Source organism: Lipotes vexillifer, unplaced genomic scaffold, assembly GCF_000442215.2.
Source record: "Lipotes vexillifer unplaced genomic scaffold, Lipotes_vexillifer_v1.1 scaffold386, whole genome shotgun sequence".
In the NCBI taxonomy this organism is placed as follows: Eukaryota; Metazoa; Chordata; class Mammalia; order Artiodactyla; family Lipotidae; genus Lipotes; species Lipotes vexillifer.
The window spans coordinates 1,209,313-1,228,512 of record NW_006772588.1 but is presented as its reverse complement, the minus strand read 5'-3'; the positions used below and the strand labels follow the sequence as shown (position 1 = coordinate 1,228,512).

Sequence of the window (19,200 nt, the reverse complement as noted above, 5' to 3'; positions counted from 1 at the left end):
GACTACAGCAGGATAATGGCAATCAACTAGAATGAACAGAACATTTCTAAGCCTGCAAAGTGACGCTTATATTTTAACCTTCTGGCTAAGTGACTCAAACATCATTCAATGAGCACCTATTATGTGCCATGCATCGTGTGCCTGTACTGGGGATACAGAGATGCATAGGACAAGGTCCCACGAGGTTCTTGCTCAGTCCTACTGGAGGAGACAGGAGAACAGCTAACCACAATATAACAAAGTAATAAATGCTACAACAGAGGAAAAGCTTCGGTGAGAAGGCAGAAAATGAGCCGCAGAAAGAAGGACGGGCAGGGCATTCCAGGCACCCAGAATGGCCAGGGCAAAGGCCTGGAGTCAGGGAAGGACGTGTTCTATGGAGGAATGTGGAAAGATGGTACCTGTGAAAGAATTTCGTGTACATAGGAACAGGAATGGCAGAAAGAAGTGTGAAATGTTTATTTTATGGAATGAGGAACCTAACTTTGGAAGAGCTATCAGAAATGGCAACATCTAACCTGAACAAAAAAGAAATGTGATTTCCTTCATACTTCAAAAATCTCACATGAGAGTCCACCTTAACTGATGTTGCTAGGGCAGTTTCTTTTGATTACGGTGGCTTCTCATCAGAAAGAAATTTTCCACACCTTGGCAATTACATTCTCTCACTTTTACTAATTTCTGGTTGTGCACCTGGCTTTTCTAGGAGCCTGATAAAAGGCCATTGAGAAATCTGAATATATTCTAATTTTCGGAGGCTGACATATGCTAGATGCTCAAGCTACAATAATGATACATGCAAAAATGCATTTAAAAGAGATACAACCAGTAACACAAAAGGAGTCAATGAGTAATGTTTTTCATTTTCCCTCTCACACATTTCTTACTTAAATTATTTATGTAAGCCATGACTTTAAAATACCTTCTTTTTTTTAGCTATACTCTCAAACTAGAAAGATTTGGAAAGTAAAACTTTAAAAAAAAAAAGCAGCTAATTTTTCAAGTGAAACAATCTTGCATAAGCCCTAATTATCGCTTCAGTTATTTGTAGGCTAAATCTATATTTGAGGTAGAAAAAGTAACATTTTTTGACAAGGTCTCTGGAAGGAGTGAGGAAAGCCACTGCTATTTTAATAGGAATGACTTTAAAATCACAAGCTAAATTCTTAAGACCAACATGGAATAAATTGATAAGTAGGTCAAAAATTGTTAGTTAAAATAAAGGTGAAGGCAAAATTAATAAATGGAATTTTTGGCCTTTTTTCCAATAAGACAATTCATAAGAGTGCATCTCCTCAATTTATGTCAGGCATACTGTGCCTTATTATTCAATAACCTTTTGAGAGAGAATATCACAGGTGAAGATTCCAAAATCATTAGATTTTGTTAGAAATACCCTTACCCTTTCTTCCCTTCTCTTTTTTCAACAGGATCTATGTCCTCATTTGCAATGAGGTGATTTTGTGGGAACCTATGACTGTAAGTTTTAGAGAGCTGTCTCAAAAACAGTGAATCAACAGAGCACTTGACTCACACCTTATTTTAGGAAGGGGTTCTGGGGGTAAGCTGCCAGCCATGGTTACTTTCTTTCTGAGAGCCTTATCCATCTTTACTCCCGTAACTCAGAGTTAAGATGCTCCTCCTTACATATTCTACTAGCTATAACCAATCAAGTTCTTGCCTGGGGACCAGCAGCTGGGGGATCCCTCAGGAAGCTGGGTTCAAATCCAAAAAGCCTAACCCCAGAGCTCACGTGTCAACCACAATCCTGCACATTTTCTTTCTCCCTCTTATATAACTCATCACCAAAGAACACCTGGAAATGAAATACTAGACATTCCCATTCAAATAATGATAGTAATACTTATAACAACACATAAAATCACAAAAAATACAAACAACCAATAAATATTCAACTCCCTTGTCATCAAAGATATGCAAATCAAAACCAGGACAGGACAAAAACAGGACAGCTTTTTTCACCTAGCAGATTATCCCCCCAAAAATTAAGTATAATATCCATATTGTCAACAATGGCTGAAAATGATACTTTTAAATATCATTATAGAGTTATAATTGAAATTACCTCCCTAGAGAACAATTCAGCAATATTTATCAAAAGCTGACAAAATGTTGAGGCACACACCCCAAAAATCCACTTCTAGGAATTTCATCAAATCATCATACATACACGGAAACAAGGATATTCACTATAGCATTATTAATAATAGCGAGGGAAAAACAACATAAAAGTACAACAATAGAGTTGTTAATATAAATTTGAGTATAACTACTAAAATATCCTCTTGGGGAACATTTAGTGACCTCCAAAAACATTCTTACTGTTTTACATAATGAAAAAAGAATATAAAGTATGATCCTAATTTTATAAAAGCAAACATATAGGTAAGTAAGGAAACAAGGAAGTAAGGAAATCAAACCAAGAGACATCCATTCCATTTCTTCCCTCAAGGCCGTTGGTTCTATGGAAGATGTGCCTCCACACCCCATTTTGGCCCATCCCCACTCAAATGTCCTTAGACCTGTGAGCCAAGACAGAGTGTAAAATACCTGAAGTCTTATTCTTCATTTACAATCCACCATATATAAATATCTACAGAAACAAGGCTAAGAAATAGAAAGGGTGTCTTTGAGGTTAGAGCCACAAACCATGCAAACAACCATCAGAATCCCATAGCAATTACTATCTTTATCATTAAATTTAGCACCCGTTGCACTATATACAACTTCTAATTTCGGGTTAGTCCTATCTCAGCAACTATATTGTGGGATCATCTAAGATAATCACTGTGTCTCACATAGCAATCCTTATCACTTGTAAACTTAACAGTCATGTTTTAACTATCTTCCCAAGCAAATCTGAAGGTGGTAATTTGTAGATCTCATAAGCTATGAACATGACCCAGTGTGCAGTTAGAATGGCTTTCTAGCTAATTGTCCATTTTCCACATTTAAGTGATATATTGTTTTTATCTATACATGGTCACACATGCAGTAACTTCTTGAAAGAATGAAACTTTTATTTCCTTGTGAAAGTCAGAACACAGGACTAATAGTTCTTGGATATTTGGACAAATACAAGAAATCAAATTCAACAATGGCTCAGATTCAGAGTGTGCACAAGTCCACTATATATTCTATATGAAAACAAAAACAAAAACATATATTCTATATGAAAACAAACACTATATATTCTATATGAAACCAGGAGAGCTGGTTAATACCAAAGAATGCAACTGCTGGGTCATGTGGTAATAGTATGTTTAGTTTTATTGGAAAGTGCCAAACTGTCTTTGAAAGCAGCTCTACCACTTTACATTTCCACCAAAAATGAATGAGAGTTCTTGCTGTCCACATTCTCATCAGCATTTGGTGATGCCAGTGTTTTGGATTTTAGTCATTCTAACAGGTGTGTATTGCTATCGAATTGTTTTAATTTGAAATTCTCTAAAGACATATGATGTTGATCATTTTTTCATCTGCTTATTTGCCATGTGTATTGTCTTTGGTCTGTACAGACGACTTGACCATGGATTGTGCTTTTGGTGTTGTATTTAAAAAGGCATTGCCAAACCCAACCAAGTTCACCTGGATTTTCTCTTATCTTTTAGAAGTTGTTTTTTTGTTTTTGCTGTACGCGGGCCTCTCACTGTTGTGGCCTCTCCCGTTGCGGAGCACAGGCTCAGGACGCGCAGGCTCAGCGGCCATGGCTCATGGGCCTAGCCACTCCGCGGCACGTGGGATCTTCCCGGACGAGGGCACGAACCCGTGTCCCCTGCATCGGCAGGTGGACTCTCAACCACTGCGCCACTAAGGAAGCCCCTAGAAGTTTTATAGTTTTGCATTTCACACTTAAGTCTATGGTCCATTTTGAGTTAATTTTTGTCAGTTATTTTAATAAAGGAAATTTAAATAAGGAATTAGAGAACTAAAAATGCAAAAGAGAAGCACTGAGGTGACACAGATACAGTAACTGCAAGAGCAGCAAAAGAAAGTGGTTGAACTGATGCTTAGGAAAGGGGCTGCACAGAGCCGGGACCCAAACTGCTGTGAAGATGGCATGGGGCAGCTGGTGCTGGTATCTCAGAAGGTCATAATAAGTGTGGAAAAAAAAAAAAAGAACCACTGTCACTGCATGCACTTTAAGGATTCTTATGCCTTTGTTAAGAATTGGTCCTTTTATCATCATGGAATGTCTTTCTTATCTCTGGTATTTTCCTTGCTCTGAAGTCAGTTTTGCTATGATAGCAGATCTTAAGTGTTCTCACCATAAAAAGGAAATGGTAATTATGTGAGGAGCTGGAGATGTTAGCTAACACTATAGTGGTAATCATTTCATAATATGTAAGTGTATCAAGTCAACATATTGTACACCTTAAACTTATACAATGCTATATATGTCAATTATATATATCAATAAAGCTGCAAAATATATATATAAAAGCAGGTTTCTTATAGACAACATATAGCTGGGTCTCATTCAATCCCGTCTGAGAGTCTCTGTCTTTTAACTGGTATATCTCAGACCATTAATATTTAAAGTGACTATTGATATAGTTGGATTAACATCTACCATAGTTGTTACATTTTCTATTTGTTGTCCTTGTTTCCTTATCTTTTTCTGCCATCTGTTTTTTTTTTTTTTAATATTTATTTATTTATTTGGCTGTGCCAGGTCTTAGTTGTAGCACACAGGATCTTCACTGACGCATGCGGGATCTTCAGTTGTGGCATGCAGGATCTTTTTATTATTTTAATTGCAACATGCGGGATCTTTAGTTGTGGCATACAGGCTCTTAGCTGTGGCATGAGGGATCTAGTTCCCTGACCAGGAATCAAACCAGGGCCCCCTGCAGTGGGAGCGTGGAGTCTTAACTGCTGGACCACCAGGGAAGTCCCTCCTTCTCTGGTTTTAACTAAGCTTTTTATATGATTCCATTTTTCCTCCTCTCCTAGCATGTTCATTACAACCAGCCCTCTGTATCCATGAGTTTCACATCAGCAAATTCAGGTTGAATGTGTGGATGTGAAACCCATGGATACAGCTGACTGTATACCTCTCTTTTTACCCTTTTCAGTGGTTATGCTTGAGTTGGCAATATACATTTACAACTAATCCAAGGCTTCTTTCAGATAACACTATACCACCTCAAGGGTAGTGCACCCTGTGACACAGTACTCAGTACTCTTATCTCTCCCTCCTGTCCTTGAAAACATTGCTATCATTCATTTCATTCATCCATAAGCTATGATTATGAAATACATTAATACTATTATTACTGTGAACAAATTGTTGTCTGTTGATTTTCATTTTGTTCACTTTCTTATTGTGAGAACAGGAGTGGTGACTACTAAGCTACTTAGATGCCAGAACAGAAACTGGAAGTTCCTATTTTTTAAGTAGATAATCATTAGCAGTATTTATTATACAGAATCCTAAAATTTCTATCTTGGTTTCAAACTGCTGTATAATATCATCTACATCATTTTTAACTGGGGGGAACCATTCAACCTTCTCAAGTGTGAAGGCTCTCATTTCACAGCTTTCAGGAGATTATCCGATTTTATAAGTTTTAAGAGGTTAACATTTCTGAATGATTTTTAATTTTGTGTTTATGGAAGTATTTACATTGTGCTGGAGCTATACTTGGCTGAAAAATTCAATTAGCTAAAGGTCTAAGCCCCTGCCCTTAAAGAGGTAATAAATTATATTTTAAATGTTAACACTACAAAGTATAAAACAAAATACACCTATCATTCTTCACTTGTACTTAAGAACATGGCTTTGGAGGCAGAAAGAAATGTTTCTAGATCTTAACTCTCCCGTATTAGCTTTATCATAAATCCTCTCCTTATCCTCATTTCGTTCCTCTATAGAATAAGGATAATAAAACCTACCACACTGGGTTATTATAACAGATGACCTTATGTGCTTTGCACGTTAAGTTCACGGTATAAATAGTACTTGCTGCTGCTGCTGTTGTTTTTGTTGCTTTTATCATCATTAGGCTATATCTCCTTTATCTGCTATTGCCACAGTTGAAAACATTTCAATTATGGAGTCTACTCCACTTTGTGTAGGCATACCCTAGCTGTATCTGTTCTATTTGGACCATTTTACTGCCCCCCCGCCCCATTTCCTGGGAATGAATTGTATGAAGAAAAATTTTCCGTTCTATTTTGCTCTCTCCTTATAAAATCTAGTCCTCATTAATCCACATATAAAATGCTACTTTGTACATTTAAAAATATGAACCACGGGCTTCCCTGGTGGTTGAGAGTCCACCTGCCGATGCAGGGGACACGGGTTCGTCCCCCGGTCCAGGAAGGTCCCACATGCCGCGGAGCAGCTAGGCCCATGAGCCATGGCCACTGAGCCTGTGCTCCACAACAGGAGAGGCCACAACAGTGAGAGGCCCGCGCACCACCAAAAAAAAAAAAAAAAAAAAAAAAAAAAAGAACCAACAAAAAGGAAAAGTAAGTGAAAATTTTTTGGGTGCAAACATAATGCCAAAAGCATTGGGGAAATATATCTATAAATAAAACAGCAGTTAAACTACTTTTTATAGCAGGAATTGGTTTATGGAACTGGCTTTAAAATACCATTTAATACTTCTTTTCTTTCTAAAGGTCTAATTCCACTTCTGAGACACCAATTCTCAAAATGAATGAGCTTTGTAAATTCCTCAAATTGAGAAAAATTTAAATTATACCAAAACTTTCAAACTCAACAGCCTTAATCCTGTAGCTTTTTGTAGGTAACCTGTATTTTTCTGAGTTTTGTAATATTGAATTTTTCTTCCCTGAGTTTTGTCTGTGCCAGCAAACCTTTTCCAAAATTTAAAAAGAAATTCTAAACTGAAAAGAACTTTTTCAGAATGCAAGGCAAAACTTGTATCCTTTCCCATAATTATCAAGGAAACTAAAATAGCTTCTTTAAATTAATAACCCAGCTCCTTTTCACAGCAAGCACAGAAGAGATACTAAGTTCTTCAGATTCCTGTTTAACTTCTCTCCCATGGGATTTGGATTTAAAATTCTCTTCAAAAAAATTGAATGTGGGCTTAGTTATTCAGTGACAGAAATTAACATTAAATTTCAGACGCCAAATCGGAGAGAAGGCGACCTACACTCCTGGACACGAGTGGTCTTGGTTTCTTCACGGAATGAAGAACAGAAGAGAAAACCATTACAGGAGTGCCTCCTTATCCACACGGGATACGTTCCAAGACCCCCAGTTGATACCTGAAACTGTGGATAGCACCAAACCCTATATACACTGTTTTTTCCTATACATACAAACCTATGATAAAATTTAACTTTTAAATTAGGCATGAGAGGGACTCCCCTGGTGGCCCAGTGGGTAATATGCCACACTCCCAATGCAGGGGGCCTGGGTTCGATCCCTGATCCGGGAACTAGATCCTGCATGCATGCCACAACTAACAGTCTGCAGGCTGTAACTAAAAGATCACACGCCACAACTAAGACCCAGTGCAGCCAAAATAAATAAATAAATATATTTTTTTAAAAATTAGGCACTGGCTTGTGGAAGGACTGGGTAGAACACAAGGGAAGTTGGCTGCATGAAGATGGAGCTCTTTGCAGATGCGGTGCCTAAGATGGCTGAGAATTTTAGGCAGTTCTGCACTGGACAATTCAGAAAAGATGGGGTTCCAACAGGATACAAAGGGATCAGCTTCCACAGGGTCATAAAAGATTTCATGATTCAGGGTGGAGATTTTGTTAATGGAGATGGTACTGGAGTCACTAGTATCTACTGCAGGGGCTGTTTGCAGATGAAAACTTTAAGCTTAGACACTCAGCTCCAGGCCTGCTTTTTGTGGCAAACAGTGGTCCCAGTACAAATGGCTGCCAGTTTTTCATCACCTGCTCTAAATGTGATTGGCTAATGGGAAGCACGTGGTGTTTGGAAAAATCATTGATGGACTTGTGATGAGAAAGATTGAAAATGTTTCCATAGGCCCCAACAATAAGCCCAAGCTGCCTGTGGTGATCTCACAGTGTGGAGAGATGTAGTCCAGAGGAAGACTGAATCAGGCCTTCCCTTGCTCGGGGTGATGCTCCTGAGTAAGATAATCTGGATTGGCCCCTGTGTTTGCTTCCCTGCCTGCTGCTGCCCCATTTGATCAACAGACCTCACAGATTCAGAAGCCGAGATTTTGTGTTTAAGTTTTCAACTGTAAATAAAGTTGTTCATTTAAAAAAAAAAAAATTAGGCATGGGACTTCCCTGGTGATGCAGTGGTTAAGAATCTGCCTGCCAATGAAGGGGACACAGATTCAATCCCTGGTCCGGGAAGATCCCACATGCCGCGGAGCAACTAAGCCCATGGGCTACAACTACTGAAGCCCGTGTGCTCTAGAGCCCATGCACCGCAACTACTGAGCCCACGTGCCGCAACTACAGAAGCCTACGTGCTCTAGAGCCCACATGCTGCAACTACTGAGGCTGTGTACTGCAACTACTGAAGCCCATGCACCGCAACTACTGAAGCCCATGCGCCTAGAGCCTGTGCTCCACAACAAGAGAAGCCACCACGATGAGAAGCCCGCGCACTGCAATGAAGAGTAGCCCCCACTCGCCGCAACTAGAGAAAGCCCACACGCAGCAACAAAGACCCAAGGCAGCCAAAAAAAAAAAAATTAGGCACGATAAGAGGTTAACAACAGGGCTTCCCTGGTAGCGTAGTGGTTAAGAGTCTGCCTGCCGGTGCAGGGGACATGGGTTCGAGCCCTGGTCTGGGAGTATCCCACATGCCATGGAGCAACTGGGCCCGTGCGCCACAACTACCGAGCCTGCACGTCTGGAGCTTGTGCTCCGCAAAAAGAGAGGCCGCAACAGTGAAAGGGCCGCACAACGCGATGAAGAGTGGCCCCCGCTTGCCGCAACTAGAGAAAGCCCTCACACAGAAACGAAGACCCAACACAGCCAATCAATCAATCAATAAATAGAAATGCTGTAGAATTATTTTTAAAAAAGAGATTAACAACAATAACTAATAATAAAATAGGACAATTACAACAATATACTATAATAGAAGTTATGTGAATGTGGTCTTGCTCTCTCTCAAATTACATTATTATCCTGTGCTCCCCCTTCTTCTTGTGACCGTGTGAAATGATAAAATGCCTGTGTGACGAGATGAAGTGAGGTGAATGATACAGGCACTGTGACGTAATGTTAGGCTACTACTGCCTTTCTGACGATGTATCAGAAGGAAGATCATCTGCTCCATGTCATCCTGGATCATCAAGCCATATTGATGGCTGGATTTCAGGAGCAGATGTTGACGGCTGGGGATCCCAGGTGGGACAGAACTGGAGCGGGTGAGATTTCATCCACTACTCCGAACAACATGTAATTTAAAACCTATGAATTGTTTATTTCTGGAATTTTCCATTTAATATTTTTGAACCACAGTTCACTACAAGTAACTGAAGCTGTGAAAAGTGAAACCCCAGATAAGGAAGGACTACTGTACTTTCTAACAATTAAGTCTTTCTTGGTTTCTAATCTTTCATTATTTCTCCCAAATTAACCGTTTGTTTCAAACCATTTCATCTAAAAACGAACTAAATAAAACACACTTTTTCCTGAGTCTGTGAAAATTCAATAAGGCAAAGCTTTCATAAGGAAGCAGTGAAAACACACCTGCAGACTAATTTATTTATATGTAACAGTGTGCTGCATCCTAAAGAAATAAGGGTCTATTTCTTGACCCTTAGTCTCTCTGACGTTTGCAGGTAGTGGTGTGCACTTAGTTGAACATGAAGCATCAATGAATATCTGAGGTCCTCTTTATGCATTTCATTTCTCTTACGCCCCCTAAAACAATAAATGTTACTTTCAATGAAAAGAATTCAAGGTGGATATTCAGTACAAGCATGTTTCATCAGGGAACAAAGGTTAGTTTTCATCCCAAACCAGAATATCTGAATCTTTTGAGCCAAAGTACAAAAGAGATCAATAGGTCACTGGCTAATCCTCCATTTAAAATATGACAGCAGAGAGTGGCCATCAATTTTTGACTGCATGCAACTTATAAATCTGGCATTTCATAAGCTAATGAAATGACAGATTTATAAGAACCTTCCTTTCTATAAGGGGTCCATAACGCTCACCTTAAAAGTCATCACTGCATTTGCTCAATGTAAGGGATCAACAAATTTAGGTTGATTTTGATGAGCTTTAAATATTAGGTAATTTACTGCCGATTAAAGCTAACAATATATTTAAAAAACAATCTAGATTAGTTTTTTGATAATATCCTGAGATTTTAGAAGTCAGTGGTATTATGGAATTTTAATTCCCCTACATCTCAAGAACTCTGGATGACAGGGAAAGGATAGGGAGGGTGTGCCTTGCCAGCTGCAACCCACGGGGTGGTCCTATAGTCACTGTCACTGGGCCAGTGAGGACAGTCATCTGAGGTTCATTAATCAAAGCAGCAGGAGGGATCAAGGTAAGAACATAGCACTTCAGAGCTTTAGAAAACATCCAAATGACCTAACCCACTGATGCTCAAAACAGACCCGTGAAATAGGCAAATACACAGGAGAGGCTATAGAGAAGCTGGGATTCTAAAGTACTTATTTGTCCAAGGTCACAATGCCAGCGGGAGGCAAAGACGTGATTGGTTTTTTTTTTCTATTTCTTTTTTTATTTTGTTTTATTTTTTAACATCTTTATTGGAGTATAATTGCTTTACAATGTTGTATTAGTTGCTGCTGTATAACAAAGGGAATCAGCTATATGTATACATATAACCCCATATCTCCTCCCTCTTATGTCTCCCTCCCACCCTCCCTATCCCACCCCTCTAGGTGGTCACAAAGCACCAATCTGATCTCCCTGTGCTATGCGGCTGCTTCCCACTAGCTATCTATTTTACATTTGGTAGTGTATATATGTCCATGCCACTCTCTCACTTAGTCCCAGCTTACCCTTCTGCCACCCCGTGTCCTCAAGTCCATTCTCTGCATCTGTGTCTTTATTCCTATCCTGCCCCTAGGTTCTTCAGAACCTTTCTTTTTTTTTTTTTTTTAGATTCCATATATACGCGTTAGCATATGGTATTTGTTTTTCTCTTCCTAACTTACTTCACTCTGTATGACAGACTGTAGGTCCATCCACCTCACTACAAATAGCTCAATTTCGTTTCTTTTTATGGCTGAGTAATATTCCATTGTATACATGTGCCACATCTTCTTTATCCATTCATCTGACGATGGACACTTAGGTTGTTTCCATCTCTGGGCTATTGTAAAAAGAGCTGCAATGAACATTTTGGTACATGACTCTTTTTGAATTATGGTTCTCTCAGGGTATATGCCCAGTACTGGGATTGCTGGGTCATATTGTAGTTATATTCGTAGTTTTTTAAGGAACCTCCATACTGTTCTCCATAGTGGCTGTACCAATTCACATTCCCACCAGCAGTGCAAGAGTGTTCCCTTTTCTCCACACCCTCTCCAGCATTTATTGTTTCTAGATTTTTTGATGATGGCCATTCTGACTGGTGTGAGATGATATCTCATTGTAGTTTTGATTTGCATTTCTCTAATGATTAATGATGTTGAGCATTCTTTCATGTGTTTGTTGGCAGTCTGTATATCTTCTTTGGAGAAATGTCTATTTAGGTCTTCTGCCCATTTTTGGATTGGGTTGTTTATTTTTTTGTTATTGAGCTGCATGAGCTGCCTGTAAATTTTAGAGATTAATCCTTTGTCAGTTGATTCATTTGCAAATATTTTCTCCCATTCTGAGGGCTGTCTTTTGGTCTTGTTTATGGTTTCCTTTGCTGTGCAAAAGCTTTGAAGTTTCATTAGGTCCCATTTGTTTATTTTTGTTTTTATCTCCATTACTCTAGGAGATGGGTCAAGAAGGATCTTGCTGTGATTTATGTCATAGAGTGTTCTGCCTATGTTTTCCTCTAAGAGTTTGATAGTTTCTGGCCTTACATTTAGGTCTTTAATCCATTTTGAGCTTATTTTTGTGTATGGTGTTAGGGAGTGATCTAATCTCATACTTTTACATGTACCTGTCCAGTTTTCCCAGCACCACTTATTGAAGAGGCTGTCCTTTCTCCACTGTATATTCCTGCCACCTTTATCAAAGATAAGGTGACCATATGTGCATGGGTTTATCTCTGGGCTTTCTATCCTATTCCATTGATCTATCTTTCTGTTTTTGTGCCAGTACCATACTGTCTTGATTACTGTAGCTTTGTAGTATAGTCTGAAGTCAGGCAGCCTGATTCCTCCAGCTCCATTTTTTGTTCTCAAGATTGCTTTGGCTATTCGGGGTCTTTTGTGTTTCCATACAAATTGTGAAATTTTTTGTTCTAGTTCTGTGAAAAATGCCAGTGGTAGTTTGATAGGGATTGCATTGAATCTATAGATTGCTTTGGGTAGTAGAGTCATTTTCACAATGTTGATTCTTCCAATCCAAGAACATGGTATATCTCTCCATCTGTTTGTATCATCTTTAATTTCTTTCATCAGTGTCTTATAATTTTCTGCATACAGGTCTTTTGTCTCCTTAGGTAGGTTTATTCCTAGATATTTTATTCTTTTTGTTGCAATGGTAAATGGGAGTGTTTTCTTGATTTCACTTTCAGATTTTTCATCATTAGTATATAGGAATGCCAGAGATTTCTGTGCATTAATTTTGTATCCTGCTACTTTACCAAATTCATTGATTAGCTCTAGTAGTTTTCTGGTAGCATCTTTAGGATTCTCTATGTATAGTATCATGTCATCTGCAAACAGTGACAGCTTTACTTCTTCTTTTCCGATTTGGATTCCTTTTATTTCCTTTTCTTCTCAGATTGCTGTGGCTAAAACTTCCAAAACTATGTTGAATAAGAGTGGTGAGAATGGGAAACCTTGTCTTGTTCCTGACCTTAGTGGAAATGCTTTCAGTTTTTCACCATTGAGGAGTATGTTGGCTGTGGGCTTGTCATATACGGCCTTTATTATATTGAAGAAAGTTCACTCTACAGCTACTTTCTGCAGGGTTTTTATCATAAATGGGTGTTGAATTTTGTCAAAAGCTTTCTCTGCATCTATTGAGATGATCATATGGTTTTTCTCCTTCAATTTGTTAATATGGTTTATCACATTGATAGATTTGCGTATATTGAAGAATTCTTGCATTCCTGGAATAAACCCCACTTGATCATGGTGTATGATCCTTTTAATGTGCTGTTGGATTCTGTTTGCTAGTATTTTGTTGAGGATTTTTGCATCTATGTTCATCAGTGATATTGGCCTGTAGTTTTCTTTCTGTGTGACATCCTTGTCTGGTTTTGGTATCAAGGTGATGGTGGCCTCGTAGAATGAGTTTGGGAGTGTTCCTCCCTCTGCTATATTTTGGAAGAGTTTGAGAAGGATAGGTGTTAGCTCTTCTCTAAATGTTTGATAGAATTCGCCTGTGAAGCCAGCTGGTCCTGGGCTTTTGTTTGTTGGAAGATTTTTAATCACAGTTTCAATTTCAGTGTTTGTGACTGCTCTGTTCATATTTTCTATTTCTTCCTGATTCAGTCTTGGTAGTTTGTGCATTTCTAAGAATTTGTCCATTTCTTCCAGATTGTCCATTTTATTGGCATAGAGTTGCTTGTAGTAATCTCATGATCCTTTGTATTTTTGCAGTGTCAATTGTTACTGTTCTCCTTTTTCATTTCTGATTCTATTGATTTGAGTCTTCTCCCTTTTTTTCTTGATGAGTCTGGCTAATGGTTTATCAATTTTGTTTATCTTCTCAAAGAACCAGCTTTTAGTTTTATTGATCTTTGCTATTGTTTCCTTCATTTCTTTTTCATTTATTTCTGATCTGATTTTTATGATTTCTTTCCTTCTGCTAACTTTGGGGTTTTTTTGTTCTTCTTTCTCTAATTGCTTGAGGTGCAAGGTTAGGTTGTTTATTCGAGATGTTTCCTGCTTCTTAAGGTGGGCTTGTATTGCTATAAACTTCCCTCTTAGAACTGCTTTTGCTGCATCCCATAGGTTTTGGGTCGTTGTGTCTCTATTGTCGTTTGTTTCTAGGTATTTTTTAATTTCCTCTTTGATTTCTTCAGTGATCACTTCATTATTAAGTAGTGTATTGTTTAGCCTCCATGTGTTTGTATTTTTTACAGATCTTTTCCTATAATTGATATCTATTTTCATCAGTTATCATTATTTTATTTCAATTCTACTTAAGTTCACTGGTCCTTTAAAAAATAATTCTTAGTGACATTTAATATATTCAGACTATAGAAATGGAAACTATGCCATAAATCAAGGGTCTGCAAGCTTTTATCTGCAAAGGGCCAGATAATATTTCAGGCTTTATAGGCTCCAAACTGTCTCTGTCACATATTGCTTTGTTTTTTTTTCCTAAACAACCCTTTAAAAATATAAAAATTTCTTAGCTCTTAGACAATACAAAAACAGACCACGGGCTATAGTTTATCAACCTTTGTTGTAAATAATAATTGTGAACTAACAGCATATAGAACATATATAGTATACGCAACATGAATCAGCCTTTCACTTAAAACAAATCACACTGGTTCAACAGGCTTCCTTTTCCTAAAGCAGGTTCTAAAACTAGGAATGCTCTATATTAGAGAAGGATGAGGTATATGTCCTATTTTTATGAAAGAAAAATTCTGCCCAGATATTTTTTTCTCCCTTCTTAGATGGTCAAGGATAAAAGATGTTCACTAAGAACTAATGAAGAATCACTTAAAATGTACATATTTACAATGAAACTCAAAAGCCTAGGTTAATACTGTACAGACTGATAAAACACAAATTTGTGAAACCTCAGAAATTACAGACACAAAGCCAAAAAGCCAAAAATAGCTAGAATAAAATTCACCAATCCATCAAAAAAGGAGGATGTATTATTAAAATGACTTTCTTTTAGGATCTCTGCACTAACAATAAAAAATAGCAACAAAATTCTGGAAGGATAATGGCATACAAATGACTTGCTGCAGTTGGTATTGCTACCCCACAAGGCAATGAAGTCCATTGTAGCTAAGATAAAGGAACTCTTACGGAGTTGCTACACTGTTACCAAGCAACAAGAAATAAAATGTCAGGATTAGCACTTGATTTAATTTTTACCATCAACAAACCATACTTCTATTCTGCTGTTCTTCTGGATGTAAATGGTCATTAGGCTAAGAATTATTAATCTATAAGAGTACACACACAAAAAAATATGCAGTGAAGTTAATACCTGGCATTCACCAAGTTCATGTTTTTTATATTTACTGCTTCCTTGGTGGAAACAGCAAATAATAACAGAATAGTGATTCTATTACTGAGAAGGTTGTTTTGTCAAAATATTCAACTAAATCTTCACTAAATACATCTTCATTAGCATTGAAATATTCTCAAATCAGTTTTGCATTTTATGAAAATTCAAGGAAATGAATGAATTGTCTTTAAATACTTTAGTACTTCAAAATAAGTAGAGTCAATCACTTCATTTAGTTTAGTTGTGTAAGGATATTATCATCTGTCAAAGCAATGTACATCTGGCTGAATTTGTAGCATAAATTTATAGATATCTCTTTCAGAGTGGTATAGCAATCACTTTTTTAAAAATGAAATCTAAAAGCATTAATAAAATCCTATAACTGAAAAACTAAAAAAGAAAAAAAATGTAAATTAAGGATATTATATAATTTAACAGACTTAAAAATCAATCATTGTAAATGACATCCATAGCTCACCACATCATCCCCAAAGTTAACACTTGGGAAGGTGACCATATTATGCCTTAGGATCATGAGGTCCCAGGGTTCACGGGGGGTTGGTGGGAAGACGGTGTTCCTTCTTTTTGTATTGTATCAAATAGCTCTCTTACCTGCCTGTGTTTTTAAAGAACTTGTGTTGAGTGTTCAACTCAACTGGCCTGTGTGAATGAAGTAAAGAGGATTAGGATTAAACAGGTTCTTGCTGTCCTTATCTTCTCACTAAGGAAGAGAAGTAGAGAGCATTACCAGGTAAATACTAAAGTGCAGTGAAGGGCATTTACTATATTATGCTTCACACAGTGAATGTCAAATTTGACATTTCAGCCAAGTTCATAAATATCATGTCTCCAAGTCAATCAGCAATTTGTGCGTGGGCATAAATTCCATATAGGCATGGAGCAGTGGTCGCCTGTGTATGCATGTGTGTGCTTGACATTGCATCTGTCTAATGAAGTTTCTCAACATGGTTACATGTGTTTCTCTTGGGTGGATGGAACCTTTAGTTTTTTTCCTGTTTAGACCTATTTCTTTTTCCTTTTTACCATCTCTTGGAAAAATTATGAGTTTCTCTGTAATATCAAAAGGCATTAGCAATCTTAAGATTAAGAATAAAAGAAACTTAAGAGGAAAGGAATTATGTTTATCCCGTGCGCAGTTTCATTTTTCCTGAAGCAGGACGGAAGATAACCAGTCTCTGAAACATCGATACACTAATTGGGCCTGCCTGGTGGAGATTAAATGTTCACAGGATCCATTAAACTGATTAGGTCGAATGGTTAAAATCCACTGTATTCCCACATCCTAGTGTAAAGTGAACTAACCACCAGTTTGACTTCTTCTGCAAAGGTAATTCATGAGGTGTTGTCAACACAAAGTTCTCCAAACAGGGCCAGAGAGTCACAAAAGTCAGGAGGCTCCAATATCAGATTCACATTCTCCATTCATCTCAGAGTTTTAAAGTCCGATCTGGGCCTAGTCATCTTGCGAACTATTACAAATGAGCTAAAAACAGAAATCACACTTCACACAGCCTAGGAAGAGGATACTGCCATGATTCTCAAGACAGCTACCCTCATATAAGAGTACTCGGCCCACCACCTCAGACGGAAGAAAGGGGAGTGTGTCATCCCCAGTCGCCAGGTCCACCAGGGAGGCTCTACTGTTCCTCTTTCCACCGCCCAGCTTCCTCACCTCCCAGAGGCCTCTGCTCAACTGCCATCTCAGTGGGGCCTTCTGTTACTGACCAACCCATTTAAACTTCCATGTTGGGGAACTCCCTGGCGGTCCAGGGGTTAGCACTCCACAGTCCCACTGCCGAGGGCCCGGGTTCAATCCCTGGTCAGGGAACTAAGATCCCACAAGCCATGCAGTGCTGACAAAAAAAAAAGCAAAGACAAGAACAAAATTTATCTTTCTTCTGCTGACATTTCATGTCCCTTTTCATGCTTTGTTTCATCTCCTTAATATTTATCAATATCTAATATAATATATATTTTACTTATTTATTGCACCTATTGTCAGTCTTGAGCATTATAATGTAAGCTCATGAGGGATACAATATCTGGTGATTACCTCAAAATACTACAAGAGGAGGCAGGAGATGGGGATGAAGACGGGGCAGGAGTGATCGTGGGTTGACAGTCACTGGAGCTGGAGGACGAGCTCAGATGGGTTCATTACACTCTTCTGTTTACTGTTGTATATGCCCACTAGCCTTCATAATAAACATTAAAAACAAAATTTGTAATACCATTTACACTGCTATTGTCACCTTGCCTCACCCACCAATCAGGAGCAACACATATCTTCTTGGCAGGATGGCAGATGTACCCCTAATCTTTTCCTCTAGTTAACCTCCTCTGGAGACACGGCATGTGCCAGGCACTAGTACAGGACACAGAAGTCATAGGTCCCAAAGCTTAGCTCTTCTAAACAAAAAGTCTTAGGATACCTTTGGAAAATAATCTTCCATATGTCCATACCTTATGACTTAGAATTATTTTTAAGGGACTGATAACCACAATATTCCTGACAGTGGCTCTCTCTGCAGGAAAAGCAGGCAGATGAAAATGAGAATAAGCAATCCGCCAATCCTTACCTTAGGTGGGTTCGTAGGTGTTCAATTTATTATTGTGCTTTATCACCCACAAAGGCTACATGCATATAATACTTGTATGCATCAAATATCATGTAATATGAACAATTCTTTCATAAGCAGATATATAAATATGCCATAATATAAATATAATAAAAATAACTTTATTGAAGTCATGGTAATGAATGTGTTTGTCTTAACTAAAAGCTGAAATTAGCCAAAATAGCTGAAGAGGCCTTGCATAAACCTTGCCATCTTCCAACACCAGCCAGGGCACACACCTGAAGAAACTAGCTGGGTTATTTTGTTCACAGGTAACCTCAACAGCCTTCGGTGGCTGAGTCAGATGACCTTCCCTGACAGCACAGGCATGCCAGGCTGCTTGCAGGAGACAAAGCATCAACAGGCTCCTGAGTGAAGCACTCCCACCCCTCCCTCTGAGTTTTCTATTATAAGTTACTTTTTAAAAAAAAAATGTAAAGACAGGTAACTTCCCAGAGAAACACAGTCTGATTGGATATGCACCCAGGAGACTGGCTGAGGGGCTCATGGGAAGTTGAAGGGTTAACAGACCCCTACAAAAGCCAACTGAGTTCCACAGTACCGCTGTTACTCATACACATGGAACGCAATGCCAAGAGTTGTTCCCTGGCTGGTCTTGCACTTAAACTTGTGAAGTTTATCAGGGAAGATTCCACCCACTCAAAGAGGAGGTCCAGAAATAACACTGTCTGTCCTAAAAAGAGAAATATCTTTCTGGCATGTATGCCAATATGTGCACCCACTTGTACTATTTTCCCAAAGTAACTACCCCCAGTTCCTTAAGAGACGGGGAAAGAGACAGCCAGCCTTCACTATGTCACAACTTTGTGGCGAAACATGCAAATGGCTGCAGGTTTTAAGAATGCAAATGCAATATTCATATCGGTTTTGTTAAAGGGGAAAACAGACATAATTGGTTTTCCACAACTCATAAGTTTGTTTAGAACATATTCGAAAGGCAAAATTTTTCCAAAAAGGAGCAATATCCCACTTTTAGAGAAACCAGAAATAATTCATGTCAAGGGCCAATATGGTATTCTCTTCAATTCAAGATAAATATACTGGTTTACCTCTTGTCAATTGGAGGAGAAATTATGAACCAAAAAAGCAAGAGACAGCTTTATGTTCCTTTGCCACCCTGCTTCTTTATTTTTTAAATTTATTTATTTATTTTATTTACTTTTTTTGGCTGCATTGTTGTCTTTGTTGCTGTGCACGGGCTTTCTCTACTTGCAGTGAGTGCAGGCTACTCTTCATTGCAGTG

General features: G+C 38.3%; 1 protein-coding gene and 1 pseudogene across 1 annotated transcript in view; one reads left to right on the top strand and one right to left on the bottom strand.

Annotated features, from left to right (window-relative positions):
* Positions 1-19,200, bottom strand: part of OXCT1 (3-oxoacid CoA-transferase 1) — a 146,190-nt gene that overhangs the window by 87,294 nt on the left and 39,696 nt on the right. The window lies entirely within an intron of this gene.
* On the top strand, positions 335-8,061 carry LOC103070412 (peptidyl-prolyl cis-trans isomerase H pseudogene; annotated as a pseudogene).